This window comes from Pseudophryne corroboree, unplaced genomic scaffold (assembly GCF_028390025.1).
Source record: "Pseudophryne corroboree isolate aPseCor3 unplaced genomic scaffold, aPseCor3.hap2 scaffold_3177, whole genome shotgun sequence".
Classification (NCBI taxonomy): Eukaryota; Metazoa; Chordata; class Amphibia; order Anura; family Myobatrachidae; genus Pseudophryne; species Pseudophryne corroboree.
The window spans coordinates 1-23,923 of record NW_026969857.1 but is presented as its reverse complement, the minus strand read 5'-3'; the positions used below and the strand labels follow the sequence as shown (position 1 = coordinate 23,923).

Below are 23,923 nucleotides of genomic sequence, written 5' to 3'. Positions count from 1 at the left end.
CGTTAATGTTTCCTGGTGTCAACCTGTATTATTTCAGTAGATATTGAAATGAGGATGCATCTTGCTGCCTTTCCAATGAAGCAAGTTTAATTTAGTAATAGGTGAAAAACCATCCCTACAAAGATGTTAATCCGATACTTGGCTTTGTGGACACTTTTCAGAGAACAAATTAGTTAGCATAAAAATAAAGCCAGAAAATGAAGAGCTGTTTAATCACTCAATTGGATTTTTCTGCCAGCATATTTCATTTTCTCTGCAAACCACTGCTAAATTGTGCTTCCTAGCTGTTTTTTGATAAAATCACTTAATCAAATCTAACTCTGATTACATCAGAGTAGGCCAGGTACCCTACACCATAAGAGGGGGTTTGAAATTTTGACTTGTCTACTTAAAGATCACCAAAATCTGATGACAAGGTCAATAACATCCCTGGGTGGGATTGAACCACCAACCCTTTGGTTAATAACCAAACACACTAACCGATTGCACCACAGAGACACTTTGCAAAAGTACATACTGACAAAGGCTAATAAGCATTCATCTAGACCGTTTCCTAGAAAACTTTAAAAAGTCAATAATCTGGAGAGTTTTTGTAAGATGTTTCTTCCATCAACCAATGAAGAAACGCATTGGTACTTTCCCATGATGAGTGAGTGCTTCAGGTTCTCTTGCACTTACATGTGCAGCAGAGTACTGCAATGGAAGCATGCTGGGCCCCTTAACCCAGAGGTAGGCAGATTGAAACTATCCTCTGCTATATGCATTTTTTTTTGTTAATTAAAGTAATCCAAAACTGGGATTGATATTTTTGCTCTTTTATTTTTACTTAAAGTACAATAACTTTTACCATTTTAATTTGTTTTAATAGTATATTGACAGTATTGTTTTCTTTCAAAAATCCACTTAATTTTCTTTACCCTATTATTAAAATGGTAATTGACAAAAACAAACTACATTGTCACCAGAAGAGCAATACAAAATGTACAAGTGATATATTAAAATCATCTTTCCAGCTTGAATTTCAATGATGCATTGGGGCAACGATTTTGTGAGAAACATCTTCACCCTTAAATAAAGATTTTCTTAATTCCTTACCTGTGTGCTAATTAGATATCACCTTGTTTTCACATTAAACAGACTTCCACATGAGAAAGCAGCAAGGATGCAGTGGCGTTAATGTTTCCTGGTGTCAACCTGTATTATTTCAGTAGATATTGAAATGAGGATGCATCTTGCTGCCTTTCCAATGAAGCAAGTTTAATTTAGTAATAGGTGAAAAACCATCCCTACAAAGATGTTAATCAGATACTTGGCTTTGTGGACACTTTTCAGAGAACAAATTTGTTAGCATAAAAATAAAGCCAGAAAATGAAGAGCTGTTTAATCACTCAATTGGATTTTTTTGCCAGCATATTTCTTTTTCTCTGCAACCCACTGCTAAATTGTGCTTCCTAGCTGTTTTTATAAAATCACTGAATCAAATCTAACTCTGATTACATCAGAGAAGGCCAGGTACCCTACACCATAACAGGGGTTTTTGAAATTTTGACTTGTCTACTTAAAGATCACCAAAATCTGATAACAAGGTCAATTACATCCCTGGGTGGGATTGAACCACCAACCTTTTGGTTAATAGCCGTACACACTAACTGATTGCGCCACAGCGACACTTTGCAAAAGTACATACTGACAAAGGCTAATAAGCATTCATCTAGAACGTTTCCTAGAAAAACTTTAAGTAGTCAATAATCTGGAGAGTTTTTGTAAGATGTTTCTTCCATCAACCAATGAAGAAACACATTGGTACTTTCCCATGATGAGTGAGTACTTCAGGATCTCTTGCAATTACATGTGCAGCAGAGTACTGTAATGGAAGCATGCTGGGTCCATAGCCCAGAGGTAGGCAGATTGAAACTATCCTCTGCTATATGCGTTTTTTTTTGTTAATTAAAGTAATCCAAAACTGGGATTGATATTTTTGCTCTTTTATTTTTACTTAAAGTACAATAACTTTTACCATTTTCATTTGTTTTAATAGTATATTGACAGTATTGTTTTCTTTCAAAAATCCACTTAATTTTCTTTACCCGATTATTAAAATGGTAATTGACAAAAACAAACTACATTGTCACCAGAAGAGCAATACAAAATGTACAAGTGATATATTAAAATCATCTTTCCAGCTTGAATTTCAATGATGCATTGGGGCAACGATTTTGTGAGAAACATCTTCACCCTTAAATAAAGATTTTCTTAATTCCTTACCTGTGTGCTAATTAGATATCACCTTGTTTTCACATTAAACAGACTTCCACATGAGAAAGCAGCAAGGATGCAGTGGCGTTAATGTTTCCTGGTGTCAACCTGTATTATTTCAGTAGATATTCAAATGAGGATGCATCTTGCTGCCTTTCCAATGAAGCAAGTTTAATTTAGTAATAGGTGAAAAACCATCCCTACAAAGATGTTAATCAGATACTTGGCTTTGTGGACACTTTTCAGAGAACAAATTTGTTAGCATAAAAATAAAGCCAGAAAATGAAGAGCTGTTTAATCACTCAATTGGATTTTTTTGCCAGCATATTTCTTTTTCTCTGCAAACCACTGCTAAATTGTGCTTCCTAGCTGTTTTTATAAAATCACTGAATCAAATCTAACTCTGATTACATCAGAGAAGGCCAGGTACCCAACACCATAACAGGGGTTTTTGAAATTTTGACTTGTCTACTTAAAGATCACCAAAATCTGATAACAAGGTCAATTACATCCCTGGGTGGGATTGAACCACCAACCTTTTGGTTAATAGCCGTACACACTAACTGATTGCGCCACAGCGACACTTTGCAAAAGTACATACTGACAAAGGCTAATAAGCATTCATCTAGAACGTTTCCTAGAAAAACTTTAAGTAGTCAATAATCTGGAGAGTTTTTGTAAGATGTTTCTTCCATCAACCAATGAAGAAACACATTGGTACTTTCCCATGATGAGTGAGTACTTCAGGATCTCTTGCAATTACATGTGCAGCAGAGTACTGTAATGGAAGCATGCTGGGTCCATAGCCCAGAGGTAGGCAGATTGAAACTATCCTCTGCTATATGCGTTTTTTTTTGTTAATTAAAGTAATCCAAAACTGGGATTGATATTTTTGCTCTTTTATTTTTACTTAAAGTACAATAACTTTTACCATTTTCATTTGTTTTAATAGTATATTGACAGTATTGTTTTCTTTCAAAAATCCACTTAATTTTCTTTACCCGATTATTAAAATGGTAATTGACAAAAACAAACTACATTGTCACCAGAAGAGCAATACAAAATGTACAAGTGATATATTAAAATCATCTTTCCAGCTTGAATTTCAATGATGCATTGGGGCAACGATTTTGTGAGAAACATCTTCACCCTTAAATAAAGATTTTCTTAATTCCTTACCTGTGTGCTAATTAGATATCACCTTGTTTTCACATTAAACAGACTTCCACATGAGAAAGCAGCAAGGATGCAGTGGCGTTAATGTTTCCTGGTGTCAACCTGTATTATTTCAGTAGATATTCAAATGAGGATGCATCTTGCAGCCTTTCCAATGAAGCAAGTTTAATTTAGTAATAGGTGAAAAACCATCCCTACAAAGGTGTTAATCAGAAACTTGGCTTTGTGGACACTTTTCAGAGAACAAATTTGTTAGCATAAAAATAAAGCCAGAAAATGAAGAGCTGTTTAATCACTCAATTGGATTTTTTTGCCAGCATATTTCTTTTTCTCTGCAACCCACTGCTAAATTGTGCTTCCTAGCTGTTTTTATAAAATCACTGAATCAAATCTAACTCTGATTACATCAGAGAAGGCCAGGTACCCTACACCATAAGAGGGGGTTTGAAATTTTGACTTGTCTACATAAAGATCACCAAAATCTGATAACAAGGTCAATTACGTCCCTGGGTGGGATTGAACCACCAACCTTTTGGTTATTAGCCTTACACAGTAACTGATTGCGCCACAGCAACACTTTGCAAAAGTCCATACTGACAAAGGCTAATAAGCATTCATCTAGAACGATTCCTAGAAACATTTTAAAAAGTCAATAATGTGGAGAGTTTTTGTAAGATGTTTCTTCCATCAACCAATGAAGAAACACATTGGTACTTTCCCATGATGAGTGAGTGCTTCAGGATCTCTTGCACTTACATGTGCAGCAGAGTACTGTAATGGAAGCATGCTGGGTCCATAACCCAGAGGTAGGCAGATTGAAACTATCCTCTGCTATATGCATTTTTTTTTGTTAATTAAAGTAATCCAAAACTGGGATTGATATTTTTGCTCTTTTATTTTTACTTAAAGTACAATAACTTTTACCATTTTAATTTGTTTTAATAGTATATTGACAGTATTGTTATCTTTCAAAAATCCAATTAATTTTCTTTACCCGATTATTAAAATGGTAATTGACAAAAACAAACTACATTGTCACCAGAAGAGCAATACAAAATGTACAAATGATATATTAAAATCATCTTTCCAGCTTGAATTTCAATGATGCATTGGGGCAACGATTTTGTGAGAAACATCTTCACCCTTAAATAAAGATTTTCTTAATTCCTTACCTGTGTGCTAATTAGATATCACCTTGTTTTCACATTAAACAGACTTCCACATGAGAAAGCAGCAAGGATGCAGTGGCGTTAATGTTTCCTGGTGTCAACCTGTATTATTTCAGTAGATATTGAAATGAGGATGCACCTTGCTGCCTTTCCAATGAAGCAAGTTTAATTTAGTAATAGGTGAAAAACCATCCCTACAAAGATGTTAATCAGATACTTGGCTTTGTGGACACTTTTCAGAGAACAAATTTGTTAGCATAAAAATAAAGCCAGAAAATGAAGAGCTATTTAATCACTCATTTGGATTTTTTTGCCAGCATATTTCTTTTTCTCTGCAACCCACTGCTAAATTGTGCTTCCTAGCTGTTTTTATAAAATCACTGAATCAAATCTAACTCTGATTACATCAGAGAAGGCCAGGTACCCTACACCATAACAGGGGTTTTCGAAATTTTGACTTGTCTACATAAAGATCACCAAAATCTGATAACAAGGTCAATTACGTCCCTGGGTGGGATTGAACCACCAACCTTTTGGTTAATAGCCTTACGCAGTAACTGATTGCACCACAGCAACACTTTGCAAAAGTCCATACTGACAAAGGCTAATAAGCATTCATCTAGAACGATTCCTAGAAACATTTTAAAAAGTCAATAATGTGGAGAGTTTTTGTAAGATGTTTCTTCCATCAACCAATGAAGAAACACATTGGTACTTTCCCATGATGAGTGAGTGCTTCAGGATCTCTTGCACTTACATGTGCAGCAGAGTACTGTAATGGAAGCATGCTGGGTCCATAACCCAGAGGTAGGCAGATTGAAACTATCCTCTGCTATATGCATTTTTTTTTTGTTAATTAAAGTAATCCAAAACTGGGATTGATATTTTTGCTCTTTTATTTTTACTTAAAGTACAATAACTTTTACCATTTTAATTTGTTTTAATAGTATATTGACAGTATTGTTTTCTTTCAAAAATCCACTTAATTTTCTTTACCCGATTATTAAAATGGTAATTGACAAAAACAAACTACATTATCACCAGAAGAGCAATATAAAATGTTCAAGTAATATATTAAAATCATCTTTCCAGCTTGGATTTCAATGATGCATTGGGGCAACGATTTTGTGAGAAACATCTTCACCCTTAAATAAAGATTTTCTTAATTCCTTACCTGTGTGCTAATTAGAGATCACCTTGTTTTCACATTAAACAGACTTCCACATGAGAAAACAGCAAAGATGCAGTGGCGTTAATGTTTCATGGTGTCAACCTGTATTATTTCCGTAGATATTGAAATGAGGATACATCTTGCTGCCTTTCCAATGAAGCAAGTTTAATTTAGTAATAGGTGAAAAACCATCCCTACAAAGATGTTAATCAGATACTTGGCTTTGTGGACACTTTTCAGAGAACAAATTTGTTATCATAAAAATAAAGCCAGAAAATGAAGAGCTGTTTAATCACTCAATTGGATTTTTCTGCCAGCATTTTTCTTTTTCTCTGCAACCCACTGCTAAATTGTGCTTCCTAGCTGTTTTTTTTATAAAATCACTTAATTAAATCTAACTCTGATTACATCAGAGAAGGCCAGGTACCCTACACCATAAGAGGGGGTTTGCAATTTTGACTTGTCTACTTAAATATCACCAAAATCTGATCACAAGGTCAATCACGTCCCTGGGTGGGATTGAGCCACCAACCTTTTGATTAATAGCTGAACACACTAACCGATTGCGCCACAGAGACACTTTGCAAAAAGTTAATACTGACAAAGACTAATAAGCATTCATCTAGAACGTTTCCTAGAAAAACTTTTAAAAGTCAATAATCTGGAGAGTTTTTGTAAGATGTTTCTTCCAGCAACCAATGAAGAAACACATTGGTACTTTCGCATGATGAGTGAGTGCTTCAGGATCTCTTGCACTTACATGTGCAGCAGAGTACTGTAATGGAAGCATGCTGGGTCCATAACCCAGAGGTAGGCAGATTGAAACTATCCTTTGCTATATGCATTTTTTTTTGTTCATTAAAGTAATCCAAAACTGGGATTGATATTTTAGCTTTTATTTTTACTTAAAGTACAATAACTTTTACCATTTTAATTTGTTTTAATAGTATATTGACAGTATTGTTTTCTTTCAAAAATCCACTTAATTTTCTTTACCCGATTATTAAAATGGTAATTGACAAAAACAAACTACATTGTCACCAGAAGAGCAATACAAAATGTACAAGTGATGTATTAAAATCATCTTTCCAGCTTGAATTTCAATGATGCATTGGAGCAACGATTTTGTGAGAAACATCTTCACCCTTAAATAAAGATTTTCTTAATTCCTTACCTGTGTGCTAATTAGATATCACCTTGTTTTCACATTAAACAGACTTCCACATGAGAAAGCAGCAAGGATGCAGTGGCGTTAATGTTTCCTGGTGTCAACCTGTATTATTTCAGTAGATATTGAAATGAGGATGCATCTTGCTGCCTTTCCAATGAAGCAAGTTTAATTTAGTAATAGGTGAAAAACCATTCCTACAAAGATGTTAATCAGATATTTGGCTTTGTGGACACTTTTCAGAGTACAAATTTGTTAGCATAAAAGTAAAGCCAGAAAATGAAGAGCTGTTTAATCACTCAATTGGATTTTTTTGCCAGCATATTTCTTTTTCTCTGCAAACCACTGCTAAATTGTGCTTCCTAGCTGTTTTTATAAAATCACTGAATCAAATCTAACTCTGATTACATCAGAGAAGGCCAGGTACCCTACACCATAACAGGGGTTTTTGAAATTTTGACTTGTCTACTTAAAGATCACCAAAATCTGATAACAAGGTCAATTACGTCCCTGGGTGGGATTGAACCACCAACCTTTTGGTTAATAGCCGTACACACTAACTGATTGCGCCACAGCGACACTTTGCAAAAGTACATACTGACAAAGGCTGATAAGCATTCATCTAGAACGTTTCCAAGAAAAACTTTAAATAGTCAATAATCTGGAGAGTTTTTGTAAGATGTTTCTTCCATCAACCAATGAAGAAACACATTGGTACTTTCCCATGATGAGTGAGTGCTTCAGGATCTCTTGCAATTACATGTGCAGCAGAGTACTGTAATGGAAGCATGCTGGGTCCATAGCCCAGAGGTAGGCAGATTGAATCTATCCTCTGCTATATGCATTTTTTTTTGTTAATTAAAGTAATCCAAAACTGGGATTGATATTTTTGCTCTTTTATTTTTACTTAAAGTACAATAACTTTTACCATTTTAATTTGTTTTAATAGTATATTGACAGTATTGTTTTCTTTCAAAAATCCACTAAATTTTCTTTACCCGATTATTAAAATGGTAATTGACAAAAATAAACTGATGAGGATACTACTGCAGTCTTTGTTTCGTCTGTACCCGCTGAAAGAGCAGCAAAAGGTGGAGATCTTGATGGGACAGTTGAAAGGGCTTGCACTTAGAGAGGTTACTTCCTGGCCTACTGAAGAGAAGAAGACTGTGGACCAGATCCTCAACAGGCTTGCTACCACATTTGACACAAGGACAGTGTCAGAACTTAAAATGCACTTCTTTGCTCGAAAGCAACAACCAGGAGAGTCACTACGGGGCTATGCCCTCAGCTTGCAGGAAGCACTCAGAGATGTTCAGCAAGCAGACCCTGAGCAAGTGCATGACAAAGAGAAAATGTTATTGGACCAGTTCACTGAAGGTGCAAGGGGCGAATTTGTAAAACTCAGCTGCGACTATTGAGATTGCAGAAGCCTGGAAGCACATTCCTGGATTTTAAAGAGGCTGCGATTAAAGTTCTAGGCTCCAGTCTTACTTCAGGGGCTGTTCCACAAGAGTCTATTCCAGAGATGCCACGGTATCAAGAGAATTCTGATGCCCAGGAGTCAAGTTTTAAAGGAGCTACTTACCCACCTACAGTAAAAGGAGTGACAGTGCCATGTTCAAAGACATGCATATTTGACTCTTCTAGTGAGTTACGAAGTCTGCTGGCTGAACTGACACGTGGTGTGACAGAGATGCGCAGAGACCTGCAGATTCTGAAGAGACAGCAGGCACTGCTCCATGAAGAAATGGAATGGTGCCAGGAGAGGAGACCACTGAACAGTTCCCAATGGGACCTACATAGAAACAGGGAGACACTTTTTTCCAACCACTTTGCCTCCCAAAGGCGACCCATTTTTCAAAGCTGTGAAGGAAGCGGACAAATTAAGAGAGAATTTGAGCAGCCAGATCATTTAAACTCCAAATTCATGTGGTTAACCCGTTATGTTAGCCAAAGCCCGGTGGTTCAAGTTTGCATCAATGGAGTCTCAATGCCCGCTCTCTTAGACACTGGATCACAAGTGACCACAATACAAGCAACACAGTTTGAGCAGCATTGGACTGAGGAACAGATGTTTCCGTCAACTTCCACATTGATAAACCCGATTGCAAGCAATGGGCACTGCATCCCTTGCAAAGGATACTCGGAAGCTGAAATTCAAATCGGACGAACAGTGCTACCACAGCAAGGCTTCATCATCACCACTGCCCAAGATGATGGATTGCCTCCAGTGATAGTGGGCATGAATGTGTTGCGGAACTGCTGTGAGGAGCTCGTAGCAGCACTCCAAGGAGAGTTTCAAACTGACAAGCTCCAGGAGAAACAAGGCCTTCAACCTGGGATAGCCAAACAAAAGGGAAGAATGATAACAGAATTATCTGTAAGAGAGGAACATGAAAAAAATAAGGCTAGCCAAATAATGATAGAAATGCCCATCTCCAGTGTCCAGATTATCCGAAAGAATGCTTCAATGTTAGGCATGAATAATATAGCATCCAGTTCTAGAAACTGTGAGCAACCTATTCAAGGAACCAGTTTTGACCACCTGCAAGATAAAAGTCAGATGATAAGACACCTCAAAGCCTTACTGAAGATTGGGAAATACCTGACCAAGCGACAAAGGCAAGAATCCTCGCCAGAACTCCTGAAGTTGTTGAGACAGCGAGAAAGGCTGTTTGAAGAGAAAGGACAGTTGGTTCGATGTAGTGTGGATCCTAATACTCATTATAGGATCAGTCAACTTGTAATTCCAAGACAAAGTGCTTGTTATGTGCTTGAAGAATATCACGACAAGTCAGGTCACCCTGGGTGCAAAAGGATGGAAACAAGCATCTGGAAAAAGTTCTTTTGGGTTGAAATGAGGGAAGACATCAAGAGATGGTGCCGAAACTGTCCAACCTGTTCTGTAAGAAGAACCTTGCTGCCTCTTTCTCTCCAGAATCCATTGTCCCAAACCAGCTGTGATACTGAATCCCAAGATGGAATGGAAGAGGCTCATAAAATGTATTTACAGCAGACTAAGGTGGTTTGTCACCGACAAGGAGGCAAGAAGACTAGGGCTTGCAAAACAGAAAACCACCATAGTCAGCTGCAGTTTTGTACAGCATGTCCCAAAGACAGTTTAGAAAGAGTTCAATACTCATCCATGGCAGGGGGGTTGAGGTTTCCTAGACAAACTTTTCAAGACCATATACTGTCCAGATTTCAACCGATTGCTCCAGGAGCATGTGTTAATGTACTATAGCACAAAAGGAATTATACCTATCAGATACTGATGTTAAAAATGTTGATAAATGTTAATGTTTCAGACATAATCTGTGTTCACTAATGAATGTGACTGGATATAGTGAGAAGTTTATATAGGGATAAAACCAAAATGCGTGAGGACACGCATGTTTTGGGGGGGGGGCACGTGTGATATCCCATAACAACAAGGACATTTTTGACAACAGTGTAGTTGCCTGTGCCATTTTAAATAAAGTTTATTTAAAAGAAAATTGAACAGCAGTTTGAGAAGTCAGTTGGAGCCATGGTGAGGAAAGAGCTGGCGACGCCATTACGCAGAGATGAGCAGCTGAGAGAGGGGAGACAAATAAGCTGAAAATTGCATGAGAGAGTAAGCAGTAGTGCAAAATACAGCAGTGGAAGTGCAGCAATTAACAAGTAAGAACGCCATGACACTCTCAGCCAAGAGAGTGCACAGCAAGTGTCAGAGACAGGAGAGTATAAAGCCTTTATACCAATGCTGACTGGCCTACATCTGAGGGGAAACTGCCTCAGAAACATCTATTGACTGGGTGAGATAAATCCATATTTATACTGAAACCTACTCCACTGCAAAGGACATTATCCTATATTTACTATACCTATGCAGCGATTTACATGGGAAGCAGCTCCAGTTTGTTTTAAACAATCATCTTTACTACACAGAGCTACAAAATTTTGTTCACAGCTAAAGGAGACAATAGCTGCATATAACTATGTAACAACATAACCGGGCCCCAACGTGCACATAGAGACTCCCTGCAGTGACACCAATGTTATCTGGGACTTAAATATTGTCTGCATAAGTTGATTTCTATTACTAAGCAACATAGTATTAATCTCAGATTTAGTTATATTACCATTTGTGTAATGACTTAAAGTGTATATGGTGTCTGTGTTTAAGTTGCTTGAATCAAATCTTTCCCTTCCCTACTGTAATCAGTTCCTTTTCTGAGTTATGTGGTAAACCATTTATTCTTTCATACAAAGCCCTGCCTGCCTTTCTTTGTGTCTGGGGAAACCTTGCCTCTCTGCCAGGAATAGAGAAGAGCTGCTGCTGAAGGAGGAATAGTCCATCAAGGTATCCCTGACCTGTTCCACATAGTTTACACACTTGTTATACCGGGGTGTTACATTGTGTGTGACTGACCTTAGGAAGAAACCGGAGCCTCCACTGCAGTGACCCAGCAACCAGGGCACGGGAGTATACAGTGCCGCTGGGAGTGATGAAGCTGCAGTAAAGATGTCTATTAGACCTAGCCTGCTGCAGCCCTTGTAGATTCTCATAAAAAAAGTTCTTCTTTTCTTGTCAAAATTAATAGCTAAGAATAGGCTGCTTGAGGCAGGCCCCTGTTAAGTGGCCTGCTACTGAAGGCAACAACTACAAACTGAGCTCCCTGTTCATGGAAGCGGGGTTATAGAGGAGAATGCACTGAGCATCTTGGGAACAGTCAAAAGCTTTGAGCCGGTTGGTGCCTCAGATCAAGATCCTACTCTACACCCCAATGTGAATCCTTGTGGAGTCCAGTGTACCCCACAGAAGAAATTAATGTGTCACACCCATTGGCAGCAACCTTAGAATAGCTGCTGACGGGCACAATTGAGAAAGGAAGGGGGGGGGGGACATTTGAATCCAGCACATAGATGCAATTCAAATATGTAATTTGAACCTTCCTATTTTAAAATATAATGGATGAACCTCACCCTGTGAGAACAATCTTCATGATATAGAGATCTCATATGCAAAATAAGTATGAGTTGGGATAGGGCTGGGGAGGGTGGCTGCTCGGGCAGCCCCTCCCCCGTCAAGTTAAGGAGATTCAACTGAGGAAGCACAAGGGAACTCTCGTCTGGGGACAACAACTGCAGGGAGACCACATCTTTTCAGATGAACATGGGAGGGCGGAAGGCTGCCTAATACTGAAGCACCATCAAATATCAAACCATATGCAATAACTAGTACAAGCATTCCTGGGGGAAGGTCTGCAGGAGACGAATTTGCATACGGTGATGTCATCCAAGCAGTGGGCCAAAGTTGGCTGGAACCCTCATCTGCATATGAATAGAGAAAAGGGTTATGCAGGGCATGGCGGCCTTTTGCGGCGCTTGGATGACCCCTAGTTCGCATTAAACACCTCCACCCTCCTTCGGTGTGGGGCTCATGTTGACTATGCCCCAGCCCCTGAAGCATTCAAGCTGATTTCTTGCAGCAGCTGGGCACTGTAACAGCTCCAGAGCTGCTCTGTAAGGCAAATAAAAGGGTGTGGGCCCTGCAGCACTACCTGTAGTTCGCATTGTGCGTTGGAAGGCACAAAGTAATCAGACGGGAGAAGTCAGGATAGTGCGCAAGGGCATAGAAGGGAGCGGATCAAGAAAAGAGAAGTGGAAACAGACAGCAAACTAGGCTGGAGAGAGACCTGAGACAAAGAGATCTGAATTATACGAGAGCCGACCAGGGGAAACACAAATTATGCAGTCAAGTTTCCCACATTTGGGGAAATCGCAGGGGCAGCACAGCCAGAGTGCAATGGGTGAGCCTTGCCCTGGGAGAAGCACCTTCAAGATCATAGTATCTCACCTGGCAGGTAAGTAGGAGTTGGGCTAGAGCTGGGGAGGGTCGCTGCTCGGGCACCCCCCTGTCAAGTGAAGGAGATCCAACTGAGGCAGCACAATGGAACTCTCGAAAGAAGAACAAGGCTAGAGGAAGATCTGAGACAAAGAAATCTGACTTTTACCAGAGCTGACCAGCGGAAAACACAAACACAGTCCCCCACTACCACAAATAATGCAGGCGAGTTTCCCACATTTGGGGAAATCACAGGGGTCAGCATACCCAGAATGCAATGAATGAACCTCACCCTGGGTGAACAATCTTCATGACCATGGTGTCTCCTATGCAAAATAAGTATGATTTGGGATAGGGCTGGGGAGGGCCGCTGCTCAGGCACATCTCTGTCAAGTAAAGTTAATTCAACTGAGGCAGCAAAAGGGAACTCTCATCTGGGGACAACAACTGCAGGGAGAACACATATTTTCAGATGAACATGGGAGGGCAGAAGGCTGCCTAATACTGAAGCACCCCCAAACAACAAACCAAATGCAACAACTAGTGCAAGCATTCCTGGGGGAAGGCCTGCAGCAGATGGATTTGCATATGGTGATGTTATCCAAGCAGTGGGTCAAAGTTGGCTTCAACCCTCATCTGCATATGAAAAGAGAAAAGGGGCGTGCAGGGCATGGCGGCCTTTTGCGCTGCTTGGATGACCCCTAGATCGCATTAAACACCCCCACCCTCCTTTGGTGTGGGGCTCATGTTGGCCATGCCCCATCCCATGAAGCATTCAAGCTGATTTCTTGCAGCAGCTGGGCACTGTAACAGCTCCAGAGCTGCTCTGTAAGGCAAGTAAAAGGGTGTGGGCCCTGCAGCACCACCTGTAGTTTGCATTGTGCATTGGAAGGCACAAAGTAAGCAGACGGGAGGAGAAGTTAGGATAGTGCACAAGGGTATAGAAGGGAGGGGCTCAAGAAAAGAGAAGTGGAAACAGACAGCAAACTAGGCTGGAGAGAGACCTGAGACAAAGAGATCTGAATTATACGAGACCTGACCAGGGGAAACACAAATTATGCAGTCAAGTTTCCCACATTTGGGGAAATCGCAGGAGCAGCACACCCAGAGTGCAATGGGTGAGCCTTGCCCTGGGAGAAGCACCTTCATGATCATAGTATCTCACCTGGCAGGTAAGTAGGAGTTGGGCTAGAGCTGGGGAGGGTCGCTGCTCGGGCACCCCCCTGTCAAGTGAAGGAGATCCAACTGAGGCAGCACAAAGGAACTCTCGAAAGAAGAACAAGGCTAGAGGAAGATCTGAGACAAAGAAATCTGACTTTTACCAGAGCTGACCAGAGGAAAGCACAAACACAGTCCACCACTATCACAAATAATGCAGTCGAGTTTCCCACATTTGGGGAAATCACAGGGGTCAGCATACCCAGAGTGCAATGAATGAACCGCACCTTGGGAGAACAATCTTCATAACAATGGTATCTCCTATGCAAAATAAGTATGATTTGGGATAGGGCTGGGGAGGGCCGCTGCTCAGGCACATCTCTGTCAAGTAAAGGAGATTCAACTGAGGCAGCACAAGGGAACTCTCATCTGGGGACAACAACTGCAGGGAGAACACATATTTTCAGATGAACATGGGAGGGCAGAAGGCTGCCTAATACTGAAGCACCCCCAAACAACAAACCAAATGCAACAACTAGTGCAAGCATTCCTGGGGGAAGGCCTGCAGCAGATAGATTTGCATATGGTGATGTCATCCAAGCAGTGGGTCAAAGTTGGCTTCAACCCTCGTCTGCATATGAAAAGAGAAAAGGGGCGTGCAGGGCATGGTGGCCTTTTGCGGCACTTGGCTGACCCCTAGTTTGCATTAAACACCTCCACCCTCCTTCGGTGTGGGGCTCATGTTGGCTATGCCCCAGCCCCTGAAGCATTCAAGCTGATTTCTTGCAGCAGCTGGGCACTGTAACAGCTCCAGAGCTGCTCTGTAAGGCAAGTAAAAGGTTGTGGGCCCTGCAGCACTACCTGTAGTTCGCATTGTGCGTTGGAAGGCACAAAGTAAGCAGAAAGGAGGAGAAGTCAGGATAGTGCGCAAGGGCATAGAAGGGAGCTGCTGAAGAAAAGAGAAGTGGAAACAGACAGCAAACTAGGCTGGAGAGAGACCTGAGACAAAGAGATCTGAATTATACGAGACCTGACCAGGGGAAACACAAATTATGCAGTCAAGTTTCCCACATTTGGGGAAATCGCAGGAGCAGCACACCCAGAGTGCAATGGGTGAGCCTTGCCCTGGGAGAAGCACCTTCATGATCATAGTATCTCACCTGGCAGGTAAGTAGGAGTTGGGCTAGAGCTGGGGAGGGTCGCTGCTCGGGCACCCCCCTGTCAAGTGAAGGAGATCCAACTGAGGCAGCACAAAGGAACTCTCGAAAGAAGAACAAGGCTAGAGGAAGATCTGAGACAAAGAAATCTGACTTTTACCAGAGATCAGAGGAAAACACAAACACAGTCCCCCACTACCAACAAATAAAGCAGTCGCGTTTCCCACATTTGGGGAAATCACAGGGGTCAGCATACCCAGAATGCAATGAATGAACCTCACCCTGGGAGAGTAATCTTCATGACCATGGTATCTCCTATGCAAAATAAGTATGATTTGGGATAGGGCTGGGGAGGGCCGCTGCTCATGCACATCTCTGTCAAGTAAAGGAGATTCAACTGAGGCAGCACAAGGGAACTCTCATCTGGGGACAACAACTGCAGGGAGAACACATATTTTCAGATGAACATGGGAGGGCAGAAGGCTGCCTAATACTGAAGCACCCCCAAACAACAAACCAAATGCAACAACTAGTGCAAGCATTCCTGGGGGAAGTTCTGCAGAAGACGGATTTGCATACGGTGATGTCATCCAAGCAGTGGGTCAAAGTTGGCTTCAACCCTCATCTGCATATGAAAAGAGAAAAGGGGCGTGCAGGGCATGGCGGCCTTTTGCGGTGCTTGGATGACCCCTAGTTCGCATTAAACACCCCACCCTCCTTTGGTGTGGGGCTCATGTTGGCCATGCCCCATCCCCTGAAGCATTCAAGCTGATTTATTGCAGCAGCTGGGCACTGTAACAGCTCCAGAGCTGCTCTGAACGGCAAGTAAAAGGGTGTGGGCCCTGCAGCACTACCTGTAGTTTGCATTGTGCATTGGAAGGCACAAAGTAAGCAGACGGGAGAAGTCAGGATAGTGCGCAAGGGCATAGAAGGGAGCGGCTCAAGAAAAGAGAAGTTGAAACAGACAGCAAACTAGGCTGGAGAGAGACCTGAGACAAAGAGATCTGAATTATACGAGAGCCGACCAGGGGAAACACAAATTATGCAGTCAAGTTTCCCACATTTGGGGAAATCGCAGGAGCAGCACACCCAGAGTGCAATGGGTGAGCCTTGCCCTGGGAGAAGCACCTACATGATCATAGTATCTCACCTGCCAGGTAAGTAGAAGTTGGGCTAGAGCTGGGGAGGGTCGCTGCTCGGGTACCCCCCTGTCAAGTGAAGGAGATCCAACTGAGGCAGCACAAGGGAACTCTCGAAAGAAGAACAAGGCTAAAGGAAGATCTGAGACAAAGAAATCTGACTTTTACCAGAGCTGACCAGAGGAAAGCACAAACACAGTCCCCCACTACCACAAATAAAGCAGTCGAGTTTCCCACATTTGGGGAAATCACAGGGGTCAGCATACCCAGAATGCAATGAATGAACCTCACCGTGGGAGAACAATCTTCATGACCATGGTATCTCCTATGCAAAATAAGTATGATTTGGGATAGGGCTGGGGAGGGCCGCTGCTCAGGCACATCTCTGTCAAGTAAAGGAGATTCAACTGAGGCAGCACAAGGGAACTCTCATCTGGGGACAACAACTGCAGGGAGAACACATATTTTCAGATGAACATGGGAGGGCAGAAGGCTGCCTAATACTGAAGCACCCCCAAACAACAAACCAAATGCAACAACTAGTGCAAGCATTCCTGGGGGAAGGCCTGCAGCAGATGGATTTGCATACGGTGATGTCATCCAAGCAGTGGGTCAAAGTTGGCTTCAACCCTCGTCTGCATATGAAAAGAGAAAAGGGGCGTGCAGGGCATGGCGGCCTTTTGCGGCGCTTGGATGACCCCTAGTTCGCATTAAACACCTCCACCCTCCTTCGGTGTGGGGCTCATGTTGGCTATGCCCCAGCCCCTGAAGCATTCAAGCTGATTTCTTGCAGCAGCTGGGCACTGTAACAGCTCCAGAGCTGCTCTGTACGGCAAGTAAAAGGGTGTGGGCCCTGCAGCACTACCTGTAGTTTGCATTGTGCATTGGAAGGCACAAAGTAAGCAGACAGGAGGAGAAGTCAGGATAGTGCACAAGGGTATAAAAGGGAGGGGCTCATGAAAAAAGAAGTGGAAACAGACAGCAAACTAGGCTGGAGAGAGACCTGAGACAAAGAGATCTGAATTATACGAGAGCCGACCAGGGGAAACACAAATTATGCAGTCAAGCTTCCCACATTTGGGGAAATCAGAGTGCAATGGGTGAGCCTTGCCCTGGGAGAAGCACCTTCATGATCATAGTATCTCACCTGGCAGGTAAGTAGGAGTTGGGCTAGAGCTGGGGAGGGTCGCTGCTCGGGCACCCCTCTGTCAAGTGAAAGAGATCCAACTGAGGCAGCACAAGGAAACTCTCGAAAGAAGAACAAGGCTAGAGGAAGATCTGAGACAAATAAATCTGTCTTTTACCAGAGCTGACCAGAGGAAAGCACAAACACAGTCCCCCACTACCACAAATAATGCAGTCGAGTTTCCCACATTTTGGAAATCACAGGGGTCAGCATACCCAGAATGCAATGAATGAACCTCACCCTGGGAGAACAATCTTCATGACCATGGTATCTCCTATGCAAAATAAGTATGATTTGGGATAGGGCTGGGGAGGGCCGCTGCTCAGGCACATCTCTGTCAAGTAAAGGAGATTCAACTGAGGCAGCACAAGGGAACTCTCATCTGGGGACAACAACTGCAGGGAGAACACATATTTTCAGATGAACATGGGAGGGCAGAAGGCTGCCTAATACTGAAGCACCCCCAAACAACAAACCAAATGCATCAACTAGTGCAAGCATTCCTGGGGGAAGGCCTGCAGCAGATGGATTTGCATACGGTGATGTCATCCAAGCAGTGGGTCAAAGTTGGCTTCAACCCTCGTCTGCATATGAAAAGAGAAAAGGGGCGTGCAGGGCATGGCGGCCTTTTGCGGCGCTTGGATGACCCCTAGTTCACATTAAACACCTCCACCCTCCTTCGGTGTGGGGCTCATGTTGGCTGTGCCCCAGCCCCTGAAGCATTCAAGCTGATTTCTTGCAGTAGCTGGGCACTGTAACAGCTCCAGAGCTGCTCTGTACGGCAAGTAAAAGGGTGTGGGCCCTACAGCACTACCTGTAGTTTGCATTGTGCATTGGAAGGCACAAAGTAAGCAGACAGGAGGAGAAGTCAGGATAGTGCACAAGGGTATAAAAGGGAGGGGCTCATGAAAAAAGAAGTGGAAACAGACAGCAAACTAGGCTGGAGAGAGACCTGAGACAAAGAGATCTGAATTATACGAGAGCCGACCAGGGGAAACACAAATTATGCAGTCAAGCTTCCCACATTTGGGGAAATCGCAGGGGCACCACACCCAGAGTGCAATGGGTGAGCCTTGCCCTGGGAGAAGCACCTTCATGATCATAGTATCTCACCTGGCAAGTAAGTAGGAGTTGGGCTAGAGCTGGGGAGGGTCGCTGCTCGGGCACCCCCCTGTCAAGTGAAAGAGATCCAACTGAGGCAGTACAAGGGAACTCTCGAAAGAAGAACAAGGCTAGAGGAAGATCTGAGACAAATAAATCTGACTTTTACCAGAGCTGTCCAGAGGAAAGCACAAACACAGTCCCCCACTACCACAAATAATGCAGTTGAGTTTCCCACATTTGGGGAAATCACAGGGGTCAGCATACCCAGAATGCAATGAATGAACCTCACCCTGGGAGAACAATCTTCATGACCATGGTATCGCCTATGCAAAATAAGTATGATTTGGGATAGGGCTGGGGAGGGCTGCTGCTCAGGCACATCTCTGTCAAGTAAAGGAGATTCAACTGAGGCAGCACAAGGGAACTCTCATCTGGGGACAACAACTGCAGGGAGAACACATATTTTCAGATAAACATGGGAGGGCAGAAGGCAGCCTAATACTGAAGCACCCCCAAACAACAAACCAAATGCAACAACTAGTACAAGCATTCCTGGGGGAAGGCCTGCAGCAGATGGATTTGCATATGGTGATGTCATCCAAGCAGTGGGTCAAAGTTGGCTTCAACCCTCGTCTGCATATGAAAAGAGAAAAGGGGCGTGCAGGGCATGGCGGCCTTTTGCGGCGCTTGGATGACCCCTAGTTCGCATTAAACACCTCCACCCTCCTTCGGTGTGGGGCTCATGTTGGCTATGCCCCAGCCCCTGAAGCATTCAAGCTGATTTCTTGCAGCAGCTGGGCACTGTAACAGCTCCAGAGCTGCTCTGAACGGCAAGTAAAAGGGTGTGGGCCCTGCAGCACTACCTGTAGTTTGCATTGTGCATTGGAAGGCACAAAGTAAGCAGACGGGAGAAGTCAGGATAGTGCGCAAGGGCATAGAAGGGAGCGGCTCAAGAAAAGAGAAGTTGAAACAGACAGCAAACTAGGCTGGAGAGAGACCTGAGACAAAGAGATCTGAATTATACGAGAGCCGACCAGGGGAAACACAAATTATGCAGTCAAGTTTCCCACATTTGGGGAAATCGCAGGAGCAGCACACCCAGAGTGCAATGGGTGAGCCTTGCCCTGGGAGAAGCACCTACATGATCATAGTATCTCACCTGCCAGGTAAGTAGAAGTTGGGCTAGAGCTGGGGAGGGTCGCTGCTCGGGTACCCCCCTGTCAAGTGAAGGAGATTCAACTGAGGCAGCACAAGGGAACTCTCGAAAGAAGAACAAGGCTAGAGGAAGATCTGAGACAAATAAATCTGACTTTTACCAGAGCTGACCAGAGGAAAGCACAAACACAGTCCCCCACTACCACAAATAATGCAGTCGAGTTTCCCACATTTGGGGAAATCACAGGGGTCAGCATACCCAGAATGCAATGAATGAACCTCACCCTGGGAGAACAATCTTCATGACCATGGTATCTCCTATGCAAAATAAGTATGATTTGGGATAGGGCTGGGGAGGGCCGCTGCTCAGGCACATCTCTGTCAAGTAAAGGAGATTCAACTGAGGCAGCACAAGGGAACTCTCATCTGGGGACAACAACTGCAGGGAGAACACATATTTTCAGATGAACATGGGAGGGCAGAAGGCTGCCTAATAATGAAGCACCCCCAAACAACAAACCAAATGCAACAACTAGTGCAAGCATTCCTGGGGGAAGGCCTGCAGCAGATGGATTTGCATACGGTGATGTCATCCAAGCAGTGGGTCAAAGTTGGCTTCAACCCTCGTCTGCATATGAAAATAGAAAAGGGGCGTGCAGGGCATAGCGGCCTTTTGCGGCGCTTGGATGACCCCTAGTTCGCATTAAACACCTCCACCCTCCTTCGGTGTGGGGCTCATGTTGGCTATGCCCCAGCCCCTGAAGCATTCAAGCTGATTTCTTGCAGCAGCTGGGCACTGTAACAGCTCCAGAGCTGCTCTGTACGGCAAGTAAAAGGGTGTGGGCCCTGCAGCACTACCAGTAGTTTGCATTGTGCATTGGAAGGCACAAAGTAAGCAGACAAGAGGAGAAGTCAGGATAGTGCACAAGGGTATAAAAGGGAGGGGCTCATGAAAAAAGAAGTGGAAACAGACAGCAAACTAGGCTGGAGAGAGACCTGAGACAAAGAGATCTGAATTATACGAGAGCCGACCAGGGGAAACACAAATTATGCAGTCAAGCTTCCCACATTTGGGGAAATCGCAGGGGCACCACACCCAGAGTGCAATGGGTGAGCCTTGCCCTGGGAGAAGCACCTTCATGATCATAGTATCTCACCTGGCAGGTAAGTAGGAGTTGGGCTAGAGCTGGGGAGGGTCGCTACTCGGGCACCCCCCTGTCAAGTGAAAGAGATCCAACTGAGGCAGCACAAGGGAACTTTTGAAAGAAGAACAAGGCTAGAGGAAGATCTGAGACAAATAAATCTGACTTTTACCAGAGCTGACCAGAGGAAAGCACAAACACAGTCCCCCACTACCACAAATAATGCAGTCGAGTTTCCCACATTTGGGGAAATCACAGGGGTCAGCATACCCAGAATGCAATGAATGAACCTCACCCTGGGAGAACAATCTTCATGACCATGGTATCGCCTATGCAAAATAAGTATGATTTGGGATAGGGCTGGGGAGGGCCGCTGCTCAGGCACATCTCTGTCAAGTAAAGGAGATTCAGCTGAGGCAGCACAAGGGAACTCTCATCTGGGGACAACAACTGCAGGGAGAACACATATTTTCATATAAAAATCTTGGTCATGCTCTGGTTTCTCTTCAGAACGAACAAATCTTTCGCCTCTTACTAAAGATTTCCGTGGAGAGGAGCAAAACCGAGTTTTATCTCAATTTTTGCATGCCCCATCTTTTTGGGGTTTCTTTTACCGGTTTAAAGATAGAATGAGTGTGCTTTAATGTAAGCTCATTTGCATAGAAATGACAGTAAATGTTTATTTATGTTCAAACAGAACTTTCTTGACCATGCTACTTGCTTTAAAGATCTGGGAGCACATGGAATACAGTACAAACCATGCTTATAGCAAGGAGAAGCCAGGTGAGAAATCTGCTTTCTTTCAAATTGGGCACTCACTTTGATCTGAATGAGGACTGCTGGCACAGCACTCAGGCGACAGGTGGAATCTTGGTCATGCTCTGGTTTCTCTTCAGAACGAACAAATCTTTCGCCTTTTATTAAAGATTATCCGTGGAGAGGAGCAAAACTGAATTTTATCTCAATTTTTGCATGCCCCATATTATTGGGGTTTCTTTTATCAGTTTAAAGACAGAACGAGTGTGCTTTCTTGTTAGCTTTAATGTAAGTTTATTTGCATAACAATGACAATAAATGTCTGTTTCTTTTCAAGCAGAACTTTCTTGACCATACTAATTGCTTGAAAGATCTGGGAGCACATGGAAAAGAGTACAAACCATGTTTATAGCAAGGGGAAGCCTGGTGAGAAATCTGCTTTCTTTCTTTCAAATTGGGTGCTCACTTTGAGCTGAATGAGGACTGCTGGCATGGCACTCAGGCGACAGGTGGAATCTTGGTCATGCTCTGGTTTCTCTTCAGAACGAACAAATCTTTCGCCTTTTACTAAAGATTTCCGTGGAGAGGAGCAAAACTGAGTTTTATCTCAATTTTTGCATGCCCCATATCATACCTCCCAACTGTCCCGATTTTCGCGGGACAGTCCCGTTTTTTGGGGACTGTCCCGCTGTCCCACCTGCGGGCCGCAGTGTCCCGCGGTGGGGAGGACAATTGGGAGGCTCTGTCTGTCGCTGCCCTGCTTAGCAGAGCAGCGGTGAATAGACGCTGTGCGCATGCGCACAGCGTCTATTCACTGAAGTCAGAGGGAGAGGTGGCATGCCAGCGGCTCACAGAGCGCTGGGCATGCCCGCTCAGTGCCGAAAACGGGGGCGTGACTCGCGATCGCGGGTCCTCCCGCGAAGCCACGCCCCCTTTTACTTAGGCCACACCCTTTTTGGGAGCGCGCGCGACTTCGCCGCGCGTGTGTCCCTCTTTGCGAGCCGACAAAGTTGGGAGGTATGCCCATATTATTGGGGTTTCTTTTATCAGTTTAAAGACAGAACGAGTTTGCTTTCTTGTTAGCTTTAATGTAAGTTTATTTGCATAACAATGACAGTAAATGTTTGTTTCTTTTCAAACAGAACTTTCTTGACCATGCTACTTGCTTGAAAGATCTGGGAGCACATGGAAAACAGTACAAACCATGCAGTATCACAAGAGCCTTTATTTGATCTTTCATGAAGATAGAGCAGAATTGAGGACACGTCAACAATTTCTGCCGAAGGTGGTTCATCTTTCCACATGGTGCCTTTGGCCACTGACACCTTCGTTGAGTCAAAGTCTCTGGCTGTGGTCAGAACTTTGAAAATTTATGTCACCAGAACGGTTCAGATTAGGAAAACAGAGGCTCTGTTTGTCCTGTATGCTCCCAACAGGATTGGGTGTCCTGCTTCCATGTAGACCATTATGCGCTGGATCTGTGGTAAGATTCAGCATGCTCATTCCATGGCAGGATTGCCGTTACTGAATTAGGTGAAGACCCATTCTACTAGAAAGGTGGGTTCATCCTGGGCAGCTGGTCGGGGAGTCTCGGCATTGCAACTTTGCCGAGCAGCTATTTAGTAAACACTTTTGCTAAGTTTTACAAGTTTGATACCTTGGCCGATGATAACTTCAAGTTGGGTCATTCGGTGCTGCAGAGTCGTACGCACTCTTCCACCCGTTCAAGAGCTTTGGTATAACCCCATGGTTCTTAATGTGACCCCAGCATCCTCTAGGTCGTATGAGAAAATAGGATTTTAATACCTACCGGTAAATCCTTTTCTCTTAGTCTGTAGAGGATGCTGGGCACCCGTCCCAGTCCATACTGTGTCTGCAGTTATTACTTGTGGTTATACACATGTTGTGTTATGGTTCTGGTCAGCTTTTTGCTGCAATTGTTCATGCCGTTGGCTTGTGTTCTGTTGAATGCCACGTTCTGCGGCATGCTTAAGGTGTGAGCTGGTAAGATGCTCACCTTAGTTTAACAATAAATCCTTTCCTCGAAATGTCCGTCTCCATGGGCACAGTTCCTATAACTGGAGTCTGGAGGAGGGGCATAGAGGGAGGAGCCAGTTCACACCCTTTGATAGTCTTAAAGTGCCCATGTCTCTTGCGGATCCCGTCTATACCCCATGGTTCTTAATGTGACCCCAGCATCCTCTACGGACTAAGAGAAAAGGATGCCCTTGCGCACTATCCTGACTTCTCCTCCCGTCTGCTTACTTTGTGCCTTCCAACGCACAATGCAAACTACAGGTGGTGCTGCAGGGCCCACACCCTTTTACTTGCCTTACAGAACAGCTCTGGAGCT

General features: G+C 43.5%; 18 non-coding genes across 18 annotated transcripts; 3 read left to right on the top strand and 15 right to left on the bottom strand.

Annotated features, from left to right (window-relative positions):
• Positions 1–12,637: 12,637 nt before the first annotated feature.
• LOC135017631 (U1 spliceosomal RNA) lies at positions 12,638–12,800 on the bottom strand. Its single transcript, XR_010215425.1, has one exon. It is a non-coding gene; the product is annotated as a U1 spliceosomal RNA (small nuclear RNA).
• A 152-nt stretch (positions 12,801–12,952) lies between these two features.
• LOC135017624 (U1 spliceosomal RNA) lies at positions 12,953–13,116 on the bottom strand. The gene has a single exon (XR_010215417.1). It is a non-coding gene; the product is annotated as a U1 spliceosomal RNA (small nuclear RNA).
• A 674-nt stretch (positions 13,117–13,790) lies between these two features.
• LOC135017629 (U1 spliceosomal RNA) lies at positions 13,791–13,953 on the bottom strand. The gene has a single exon (XR_010215422.1). It is a non-coding gene; the product is annotated as a U1 spliceosomal RNA (small nuclear RNA).
• A 152-nt stretch (positions 13,954–14,105) lies between these two features.
• LOC135017625 (U1 spliceosomal RNA) lies at positions 14,106–14,269 on the bottom strand. Its single transcript, XR_010215418.1, has one exon. It is a non-coding gene; the product is annotated as a U1 spliceosomal RNA (small nuclear RNA).
• Positions 14,270–14,943: 674 nt separating this feature from the next.
• LOC135017628 (U1 spliceosomal RNA) lies at positions 14,944–15,106 on the bottom strand. Its single transcript, XR_010215421.1, has one exon. It is a non-coding gene; the product is annotated as a U1 spliceosomal RNA (small nuclear RNA).
• Positions 15,107–15,255: 149 nt separating this feature from the next.
• LOC135017630 (U1 spliceosomal RNA) lies at positions 15,256–15,420 on the bottom strand. The gene has a single exon (XR_010215424.1). It is a non-coding gene; the product is annotated as a U1 spliceosomal RNA (small nuclear RNA).
• A 670-nt stretch (positions 15,421–16,090) lies between these two features.
• Positions 16,091–16,253, bottom strand: LOC135017627 (U1 spliceosomal RNA). Its single transcript, XR_010215420.1, has one exon. It is a non-coding gene; the product is annotated as a U1 spliceosomal RNA (small nuclear RNA).
• A 152-nt stretch (positions 16,254–16,405) lies between these two features.
• LOC135017640 (U1 spliceosomal RNA) lies at positions 16,406–16,569 on the bottom strand. Its single transcript, XR_010215434.1, has one exon. It is a non-coding gene; the product is annotated as a U1 spliceosomal RNA (small nuclear RNA).
• A 972-nt stretch (positions 16,570–17,541) lies between these two features.
• On the bottom strand, positions 17,542–17,704 carry LOC135017639 (U1 spliceosomal RNA). Its single transcript, XR_010215433.1, has one exon. It is a non-coding gene; the product is annotated as a U1 spliceosomal RNA (small nuclear RNA).
• A 674-nt stretch (positions 17,705–18,378) lies between these two features.
• Positions 18,379–18,541, bottom strand: LOC135017633 (U1 spliceosomal RNA). The gene has a single exon (XR_010215427.1). It is a non-coding gene; the product is annotated as a U1 spliceosomal RNA (small nuclear RNA).
• A 152-nt stretch (positions 18,542–18,693) lies between these two features.
• On the bottom strand, positions 18,694–18,857 carry LOC135017634 (U1 spliceosomal RNA). Its single transcript, XR_010215428.1, has one exon. It is a non-coding gene; the product is annotated as a U1 spliceosomal RNA (small nuclear RNA).
• A 671-nt stretch (positions 18,858–19,528) lies between these two features.
• On the bottom strand, positions 19,529–19,691 carry LOC135017626 (U1 spliceosomal RNA). The gene has a single exon (XR_010215419.1). It is a non-coding gene; the product is annotated as a U1 spliceosomal RNA (small nuclear RNA).
• Positions 19,692–19,843: 152 nt separating this feature from the next.
• LOC135017623 (U1 spliceosomal RNA) lies at positions 19,844–20,007 on the bottom strand. The gene has a single exon (XR_010215416.1). It is a non-coding gene; the product is annotated as a U1 spliceosomal RNA (small nuclear RNA).
• Positions 20,008–20,681: 674 nt separating this feature from the next.
• LOC135017632 (U1 spliceosomal RNA) lies at positions 20,682–20,844 on the bottom strand. Its single transcript, XR_010215426.1, has one exon. It is a non-coding gene; the product is annotated as a U1 spliceosomal RNA (small nuclear RNA).
• A 152-nt stretch (positions 20,845–20,996) lies between these two features.
• On the bottom strand, positions 20,997–21,160 carry LOC135017638 (U1 spliceosomal RNA). The gene has a single exon (XR_010215432.1). It is a non-coding gene; the product is annotated as a U1 spliceosomal RNA (small nuclear RNA).
• Positions 21,161–21,304: 144 nt separating this feature from the next.
• On the top strand, positions 21,305–21,420 carry LOC135017635 (U5 spliceosomal RNA). The gene has a single exon (XR_010215429.1). It is a non-coding gene; the product is annotated as a U5 spliceosomal RNA (small nuclear RNA).
• Positions 21,421–21,690: 270 nt separating this feature from the next.
• Positions 21,691–21,807, top strand: LOC135017637 (U5 spliceosomal RNA). The gene has a single exon (XR_010215431.1). It is a non-coding gene; the product is annotated as a U5 spliceosomal RNA (small nuclear RNA).
• A 286-nt stretch (positions 21,808–22,093) lies between these two features.
• On the top strand, positions 22,094–22,206 carry LOC135017636 (U5 spliceosomal RNA). Its single transcript, XR_010215430.1, has one exon. It is a non-coding gene; the product is annotated as a U5 spliceosomal RNA (small nuclear RNA).
• Positions 22,207–23,923: the final 1,717 nt, after the last annotated feature.